This window comes from Ptychodera flava, chromosome 16 (assembly GCF_041260155.1).
Source record: "Ptychodera flava strain L36383 chromosome 16, AS_Pfla_20210202, whole genome shotgun sequence".
Lineage (NCBI taxonomy): Eukaryota > Metazoa > Hemichordata > Enteropneusta > Ptychoderidae > Ptychodera > Ptychodera flava.
Genome location: NC_091943.1, coordinates 2,052,651 through 2,062,980, shown reverse-complemented (window position 1 = coordinate 2,062,980; position 10,330 = coordinate 2,052,651). Strand labels below are relative to the sequence as shown.

General features: G+C 37.1%; 1 long non-coding RNA gene across 1 annotated transcript; it reads right to left on the bottom strand.

Annotated features, from left to right (window-relative positions):
* Window positions 1-3,541: 3,541 nt before the first annotated feature.
* LOC139152504 (uncharacterized) lies at window positions 3,542-5,378 on the bottom strand. Its single transcript, XR_011556639.1, has 3 exons — window positions 5,080-5,378; window positions 4,548-4,604; window positions 3,542-3,798 (listed from the first exon to the last, which is right to left on the bottom strand). It is a non-coding gene; the product is annotated as an uncharacterized lncRNA (long non-coding RNA).
* Between the last annotated feature and the right edge of the window lie 4,952 nt (window positions 5,379-10,330).

Here is a 10,330-nt window from a genome sequence, read left to right as displayed (position 1 = left end):
AGCTACGGGAGATGAATTTGACGATTTGGTTGGATATTATGCTATGAAAACAGATAACAGAACAACTTGTGATATTATCATAAGTATCGATAAAGATCGCAATGAAATGAGTATTGAATGTTTTGTTGGTGGAAATAGAGTAGAGAACGACTTAGGAACTACATTTGTACGTAGAGATAAAAGAGTGAACATCTTAGATATCAGTACCATTCATTTGAAACGTCTCATTTTGTTTGAAGTAATGGTCTTTCGTCATATTTTAAGTTCTGAGGAAATTACTAAAATTTTATCTATCGGGTGAACAAGTTAACTAGAGTCGTTCAGAAAAAATTCCACAGAAAATTTTTCTGAAAACTGTAGAATGACAGACATTGAACATGACATCACAAGTTACTAAGCAACTGGAACGGTATTGCGAAATTCCTGGAAAGCCCCTGCTGTAAACGTCCCGATAGGGGTATTGCACAACAGTGTTCCGGTAGGGGTATTGCGCAACATCCCTATGGTTCCGCTCGTTCCGACGACTCCAACATAGTGAAAAGGGACCAGCCAGCAGATAAAATTCACATCCGAGAATCGTCTTCGGAACCGTAACCGAAGGGTTGCCTTTGTAAGAGCAGACCGGCTCCGGTACGGCTCAGTCAGAATCTATCTAACAAATGAGAGAGAGAATAGAATGTCGTTCCGTTTTGATAGTGGGGGTGAGTCATAGCTAGTGTATTGCGCAAGTCCAGAACCTGACTCAGCAGGGAATTTCCCTGCTGAGTTCAGGACAATGCACTGCTGCGCGTGAGTTCATATATAGGTCAGGGTCATACTTTAGTTACATGGATGGTTAATTTTTCCTTCACTTCCTTTAGATAAATGAATAAAATGGGTGTAAAAATTCTTATTTGTCACGGAAGGGAATAATAACTTACTACTCACTCAAATCAGCCAAGAAAAGATTGCCCAAGTACATTGTGCATCATTGGTATTGTCTGCGACACGTAGCGTCAAGGATAATACCGAAGCATACGATATATGAAGACATAAATTTCTGTACTTTGTAAGTAGCTTTAAAAATTAATCAACCTTATTAGTCTTTTAGTCAATTATACCAGACAAAGTTGGAATTAGAGTGTTTCGAGGATGGCGAGCAGGCTGGAAATATTTTCAATGAGTCAGCTTAAGTTCACAAAACGACACTTTAATTTCACTCAAATCGCAGGTTTTGGACCGACCATTGTTAACTCAGATAAGTACTAGATGTTTAGATGCATTTTCTTTGTAAAAAATGTATAATCCTCTCTTTTTTCCCTGTTGAGACGTACAGTTGTTTTTATGTGAAAGGTCAATTAGCATCCAATAACACCTACTCCGTGTAAAAGTTATTGGACTCTAAGTCCTATGATACTTCAATTTACTTTACTACGAACCTCCATACATTACAGATAACAATAACAATATTTGTTTGCGGTGGCGAAATTTTGAGACCAACTCAAAATGTTATTCACCAGCATACATTAATCAGCATTGATTATTGAAGCTTCTATAACAGGTAAAGATTGTGTCATTTGCTTATATGCGAGCTTATGTACTCCACCATGACGAATCCAAGTTGACACATACACACTCCGATGTGGTCTCAAATTGTCGCAATCAAAACAAATGTTATTCATCGAACTTCAACACCATCCGAAAATGTACTATAATGTTAAGTTCTATACGTCCAAACCATTTAAATGAGAGAAAAGACAAAAGGAAAAGCTAGATCCGTCTTAAAATTGCCCGATGCATAAAACTTAGGTAACAGATATTATTACGATCATAACGAAACGAATGATTATTCTCATGAATGATTTGTACAACATTTATGAAAAAGGTTAAATCATTGATGACATTGAACAAATTGGTTGCATGCTTTTTATCATCATCGAGGAATTGATAACAAGGTGACCGACTTTAAGACGTCCAGATATCGGATGACAATTGTTTGACACCACACATGCCATTTAAAGACCGTACGCTGATTGACCACAAAATACGAAAGAAGAATTGCTGTCTATAGGATGAACACATGCACATCTGAAATACGTATTAGACAAGATGCAGGAGTAAAATATTTACACCTTTTGTTTAAGTTTGTACTTAGTTAAATGACAATGCACGCAGATATGATGACATGACTTTAATGCGATACAACCATTGGACTTGAAATATTCGTCTATATTTACCTGCATTTTGGCCTGTTAAAGTTATACACCTAGTGGCATCATGAACATTGTTCTTTGAGCTCCAACAGGGCTGGTCATTGGTTGCATCGGGGTATCTGGTTCTCCTTGAACACGATATTAAGTCTACTTCGCACATTAGTGAGAAAGACAGACAGAGAGAGACATAGAGAGACACAGAGACAGCCATAGACATCAGACAGCCAGACAGACAGACAGATATATAGATAGACAGAGCTTAAGCTTTATTTTAGTCGTTAAAATACGAATGATTACACTTTTTCGTTTGGAGCCCAAAACAAAACATTCATAACTTTAAAATGTACGTTAATATGCTATTGTTCCCCTGCAGTTATGCTATATTTCAGTATTTCACATACTCTATGTAGGCAGGGAAACAGCCATAGAGATAACATACTTTGAAATGTCTAAGGAACGATGTTGAGAGCAGGTTTAAATCCACATTAGATATTGTAAAACGTTCATAAAATGTCAGGATCAGTCAAGAGAACAAATCCATGATACAATAAAAGTAACATGTCTTAGGCACAGCGAAATGTGTCTCACAATTTTGTACTATTTCAAAGCAAAAATATTCACTATCGATATACATCGTTATACTTGATCATGGCCAAAGCTACGGAATGACTGGTCAATGCCACATCAGGTAGATTGCGCTTGGGGGAAAAATATTAGGACTGTCAAATTTTTACAACATTCTATTGGACAACGTAAGTTTTCATCGCCTTAGTTTTGAGATCATTTGGAATTTTGCTTTTCCTTCAAAGAAATAACACAGTTATGGCGGCCATTTTCTTCTTCAAATCCGTATGTTGGATAATTTGATTCTCTACTCCTAAAATTATTTCCAATGTCTTCCCTACACTTTGCTTGATGACAGCGCAGAAGTTTATGTTTTTAATTTTGGGGCCTAAACTACCATAAGGCTGCACTTTATCATAAAAAACTAATGCACACTCACCGGTATCATTTGCTGTTGTCCGCAACAGACTGCCCGGCAGCAAACCACAGAATGGATTATGGCGATGACACACTCGACAAATGCTACTGAAGTCGTAATAGCATCAACAACGCACGCTGCAACCTTCACAAGAATTAGTATTATAAGGAAAGGCGTTCCTTCAGTATGAACTAATTCGAGACTGTCAATGTAAACATATTTTGACACAGGTATTCTATCTTATATTTGTTTACAATATTTAAAATAAACACAGGAGTTCAGCAATTTAATTGAAATTCGAAAACATGGCAATCAAAATGTCACACACACACCCAAAATGTGTAAAAAGTTTGCAATGAACTTTTGATGAAGAAAACTTCTACGTGGCAATTCAATAATATGCAGCTCTCTTTAAACTTAGAAGCTTTTGTAGGTGATTGCTTTACTTTTTGTGGAATTTGAACTGAGAGAAAATGTATAAATGAGCATATTGAACATGATATTGTAAATCATACATACTACATATTCTAGATCTTCGAAGACCGTCGTAGTCAGAGACATAGGTAAAACAAGGCCACCACTAAGGCTCGCTGCTATAATAGAACACGTGAGTGTGGCGATGATCTGGTCAGCGGGAGAGAATAAAAGTTGTCGTCAATCATGAAGACTGGTCAAACTTTCTTCCCAATTTAACGCTAGTTAAAAATATGGTTTATAAATGCACCCCGACAAATCGTTTTACATAAGTTACACTTTACCCTTAAGTATACAGGGTCTCTACAAAAATCCTGTCTTATGCACTTGTGTAATGCCGACCAATGTGTGGACGTATTATCCACATTCAAAGTAGTTTAAATCCCGTTTAACAATAACACACTTTCGAATTATCACGAAAACGCACAAGTTAGTGAAACAATGATGGCGATGACTGCTTATACTTTAGTATGATGCTGGTACTTTATTGCTTGTCCTGAGCTTCGCGTCCGACAGGCTGTTTTGCTAGCTTTATTTGTGAATCGATTTTCAGAAGTACCATTATGTTTGATTTACATATCATGCATATCAGTTGACGTCATTTGTACTGCATGGAAATAACACCAGGCTTCAGAGGCTCAACCGGCCCAGTCTAGTCAGGTGCCTGTGGGCGTCCTGTAGAAGTAGAAAATTTCGCGCATTGTTTACATTTCACATCGATACAATGCATAATATGACAAAACATACCCGGGGGAAAGTTTTTAAAGAAGGTTGTTTGAGGCATGGCATAGACACTTCAAGTCATTTTTCATTTTGATTGTTATTCAGAAAGGACAATATAGTCAATGATGGGATACGTCTTCGAACAAACCCAATATCACAGAGATTCGCATACATACCATCCCTTTGGTTTTACGCCGTGAAGCTACTATACCAAGGGATCCTGTTACAATAATCTGAAAGTTAAAGCCCAAACAGAAAAAATCCACAAATTAATGGAGTGTTGTGCACGGTCAATCATTATGCCTTAGATAATAATAAATATAAAGGACTAAATAACTTGTTCCATGCCCCTAAATGTTTTCCTATATAACTGTTGTTCCTTTCTCTGAAATCTTAACAAGTGTCATTTATTTATTCTGTAAAATGCTATAAATTTGAGATATATATTTATGTGTAGTGGTAGTGTGTAAGGTTGACCTGTTAAACCCTTTCATTACTGCATGGAAATGTCATGTTTTTGACCAATGAAACAAGTTATCCTGTCAAGACTCTATAATTGTAGCTGGATGCTCTATTAAAATGTTATCGTATTTGATGTTCAGGAAAATTTTGCATTTTCAAAGCTAGATAATTTTGAACTTGCGGTCCCAATGCTACAGAATATAGTTGTGTGTAAGGTCGTGTGGGATATGAAAATACTATACTCACAAATATTCCACACCATATCGGACTGCCAACAAATGATAGGCAACCACCGGTGAAAATGTTTACGATCCCAAGCAGAACCAATATTATGCCTAAAACCATCTGGCAAATTCCAAAGCCAAAGGATGATTTGTGAGCGAAGTTTGGCACGAAAGAGCCTGCAGGTACAGGTACTTGCATGTAGACGGTTTGTTGTTGAGGGGCGTCCACTATATGAGACACTGGTAGTCGGCCAGGCTCTTGTGAGTTCATCTTCAACACTGTGTCAGCTTGAAGTATTTGCTTACAATTGATGTTAGCGTACTTGAGAAACTACAATTTTGAAAAGGTGTCTGAGTGAAAATGTGGTATCAACGAGACAGTGAGGGTTTCGTCACACTGCACGCAAAAAAGTTAGGTTTGTAGGCAACGTATTCTGACAATGATGAATTTCCAAATAAAATTCAGTAGTTTTTAATTGAGTACTAGTTTTTCTCGCTGTATTTCATGGATTTTTGAGAGAAAAGAAGCTAGCTGCCATTCGCTACATACTTGATACAGTTTTGTTGTTATCTCCTCATATGTACCCGGTAAGTGTGCAGAAAACTAAAATATCTCATAAGATGATGCGACAAGCATCATGTAAATTTATAAAACATGGTGTTATCTCTTTGGTGATTATATGCGCAACCTTTGCACAAGAACAATGACGGCTGCGCACATTTGTTACAGTAAATATTGCGGGATTTCATAAAGTCATTCTACATTTTTGCGAACAAAAGGCTCTTTTATTTGACGCCCTCGAAAATTGTTTCAAGTACGTAATGAAAAAGAATTTGACATTTAAAAGGGACATTAGGTTTAAATAGTGATAACAACAAGACTGTTATGTCCGCATATCAGTGTGTTTGTCATACAGGTTGGTTGCAATGCGCCCACTATTAAAAACGTTCAAAATTAAGTAGTTTTCTTTGAAGCAAGCTTTCAAATATATCTGAGGGTCGGGATTTTTCCATCAAAGATTACTTGTCTAATTATATGCAAGCTGTTGTATTCATTATTATTAATGCTGTTGATTGTCGCGACAGAAATTACATGGCATTAACTGAACATTCATTAACAATTAAACATTCATTAATCTTTCTCTCAGCATTGTACGAAATCTGATTTTAACGGAAGTTTTCCCACTTTGATGCCATAGCTTGCTACACATGACTTTTGTCTGTCAACCACAAATTAAATATCAAATAAGCAGGCCGTCAAATTCAAGGAAGGTCTTGTCGAATGTATGAGACTGTGTTTAGGCGAAGCCTTTGGCCTACATGTAATACTGCAGTTGACATTCAAAAGTACGTTGTATCTGAGTCTTAACATTTGAAAGTATGAATTTACAAATAATCATAATCATTCAAAACGTATTAATCAAACGAATGATTAAATGATTAAACATTCCATGAACGTATAGTTGAACTTAATTATGCCTAAACTAACCCTTGTGCATTGTAAAATATGACCCTACTCGCAAAAACTCGTCCAATATGCAAACAAAACGTAAAATTCAGTTCGCCATGGACACAACAATTCCAAATTGTAATTTTGTAATTGACATACGTAAACCCCTTCTTGACTTTATGAAAGGACGTGCATATATCACTCTTCTTCTGTTTGACATGTAGAGCTATCGCGGAAAATGTCGACTCAAAAAAGCATTTTAGTTGGTTTTATGACAGGGCGCTCACATATAATTCTCTGTTTGACATGTCGAATTTTGACGGAAGTAAAAACTAATCACCAACACACCTAATACCACTTCTGGGTTCAATGATCCCATCAGCACCTCATTCTTCTAAGGTCACTTTGTTTTTTTTGTTTTCTTTGTCCATTGCCTTAAGAATTAAGCCCGTCAATTTATTTTTATATTTGTGTTCATAAGCAGGGACGCTCAGACGCTCAGACGCAAGACCACGAAAATGGCCATAACATGGACTCAATGCGCGAACTATGACGTCAATACTTATAGGTAAAAGGAATTATATAGGATGTGATAAAAGAATATGATTCATTGGTATGAAGGGATCATCTTTCTGAATTACTGGCAGGTTATAACAGCTAACATTTCTTTTATACCGGTGTGCATCGATACCCTTGCGAATACTTCAATCAAAAGCTTATATCCTTGATTTTAACCTTCTGTAAGCGAGGTCAACAATACGAAAGAGAACACAATGGCTAAACGTGTGATTGGTACACATGTGTAAGTGATTTTGAGCACTCATTCTCCGTGAACAGAAAACGTTTACCATCTAGGGTGAACGGTGCACGTGGGAAAGCGAATTGCTATGATATGAATAACATATCAACATACCTTTTCGGTTACGTCTTCAGAATAGTCGGATTTCAAGGTTTCATAGCCATGTAAAGAGCCATGCTAGCAGCAGTAAGCAGTGACACAAGTATATTTCATTCTGTTAATAAGTGACCAAGGAAAGGGCTCCTTAGCATTAGCATACCTTGTATTCCATGCACTACTCAGCATGATAGCTTTTTCAGCGACCAGGGACTCCCCAATGATCCATGTTTCGGATATGTCTTACACAGCCAAGTTAAGTAGCCTGGTGCACTGAAAATAGTACAGCACAAATTCAAGTTTCTTCACATTTACAATACTGAACAAATGGCACGTATAGTGTGTATATTTCGCGAATGCCAATCAAATTCTCTCATCCTACATTTTACAAATTTCAGTTGAAATCGATCGACTCCAAGGACAACCTGGTTGAACGCATTTTAATCAGCATATAACGCTTCTGAGACAGACCAATGGCAGAATTCGATTTCCAGCATGAAAGCAAATTTGAAACACAAGTGAACGGTATAAACTTAGGGTTTAAAATTACAAAAGAAAAAACTCCCCTTGAAATGATGCAAGACCCCACTTTCATTACAACTGTACTCATCACTACTGATAATCTTGAAAATAATTGTCCTAGCAGGATGATTTTGATACAGAATCAGGAACCAGTCTGACGATTTTGTAATTCTCACATAGATCTATCATATGCTCAGTATGACAATGTCTATTTATGATAATTACCATATCGGGATTGTCGATTGTGGATATACGGTTTCTTTCATACACTCAATATCAATAGCACATGATAAAGTGCGACATGTCTTTTGGTCAAAGTTAAAACTTTTATCTTTGCATGGATTACGATTATTATTATTATTATTATTATTATTATTACAAGTTTAGGGGCTATAAGTATTATACAGAAATCTAATAACAGTTCATTGAAGCTGTGGGAATTCTGAAAAAGAGGTGTTCGAATGCAGGCCCATCGTGGCAGTCGTGGGCGCGCACAAAACAAGGCACAGCGACTGTGGAGAGTCTATGCCAGTGTATTTGCTGCAAATATACCTTCACGCATGCGCACTCATTTGCCAGTGTAGTCTGCCAATATGAGCATGCGCAATTATGTTTACCTGCTCGTGAATGTGTAGTCTGTACACTACGTCTCGTGCTATAATCTTGTCGTTGAGCTTTGCATGTTGACAGAAACTGGAATTACTGCAGAGAATACTTTTCAGGACATCACAAGTGACTCCCTAAGGTAACAAGTAGGACGTTTAGGAAATCCTTTCAGAAAGTTCATGCCGCCTGTGGCCATTTTGTGGAGTATAAGCTTATACGTACCTGGAGCGACGGTATACAGTATTTCTACTGTACATATTGCCAGATAATATGCGATGGAATTTTGCGTTTCACGTCGTTCAATCATTCAGATGGAAATGCCGGCCTTCTCCAAACTTTGAAAAAAATCAGGGTGACAGACTTTGGAATGCTAACTCTTGTATAACCATGACTTTGAAGACATTTGTATTCGAGTTCGGCAACACTTTTTGATTTGAGCATTCTCATCATGGAGGATTCACTGAAACAGTGAGTATTCAACAACTTTTTCCTATGTCCATGTAGCACTTGTGCAAAAATAAGCGAGTCCAAAGGCCTTTGGCGAATCAATAAATGCGTTTTTCACCAAACTGAAAGGTTGAACGATGCGTCGGTCACTTTGGGACGAGCTAGATAAATGCAGTCAAACCCAGCTGGGCATAGAAATTTGCCATAGTATGACTTTGTTCTGGAGACGACCGGCCGTGCGGTGGAACTTTGCAACAAAGTTTCCATATCTGAACCGACGTACTTGAATGACAGGCACAGGAAACGATGGCCAATAAAAACGCATTCTCGTTGCATATTGATAATAAAGTATCAATCTAAATGACACGGAAATTATGCCTCCTCCCAACAGAAGGGCCATGGTCTATTTTTAGCCCTGCTACAGTATGTCTCAGTGCTGAAAAGGCCATATTGTTGTCATGTTGTCATGGCGACTTTTAAAATTTACATACAACTGTGAGAGTGAAACGGGTTGTTTATAGGTCACAAAACTTTTGAGTGCCACTGTCGTCCATTACACCTATTTCCTTGGGCATTAAAGGTGTGCAAGTATACACATCAAAAGACTAGAAAATTCACTTCATGGGCAGAACCTTGTAAAATAGCCCTTTCTTGTCTGGTTAACGAAAAAAGATACCCCTGATCTAAAATATGCATAGGCTACCAGCCAGTGTCACCAGGCTACCAACTTCAGAATATGGTTGCCCAAGTGAACTACCAGGGAAAAAAGTTAATTTCGAGCCCTGGGCAATAATAAACATGAAACATTTAACTTGTAATATTTCCCCTTGTCTTGGCCTGCTGGGTTTAAAAAAATGTTTAAAGGTATACAGGGATCATGTTCAAATTTAGCCATTGCTACCATGGAAAGGGGAGATCTAGCTAATCATCAGAATCATAGAGTTTATGGGGTCACGCCAGGTCACACAAAAATAATGCACCACTACATGGCCATAATTTTACTTTAGTTAAACAATCAGAAATATATAATTTGTCTTCATTATTCTTCCTGGAATGAGGAAAAGAAATCAAAATAAATTATTATAAAATGAACATTATTATACGTCGTTAATTATAAATCCATAAAATAAATAAGTACCAGTGAATTATGTTTAAAATAAAACAAAAAAAACTGTGCGCTACTGTTACTGCTTGTGATAAATATAATGGTGCATTGGGTGATCAGGAGGATTGGGTTCGGATACTAGTAGAATTTATTTCAGGACATAAAATTAATTTGAAGGCATAAACTTAATTCGATAAATGCATAATAAGTTAGTAATATACTATATAACACTTATTTGGGATGACTGC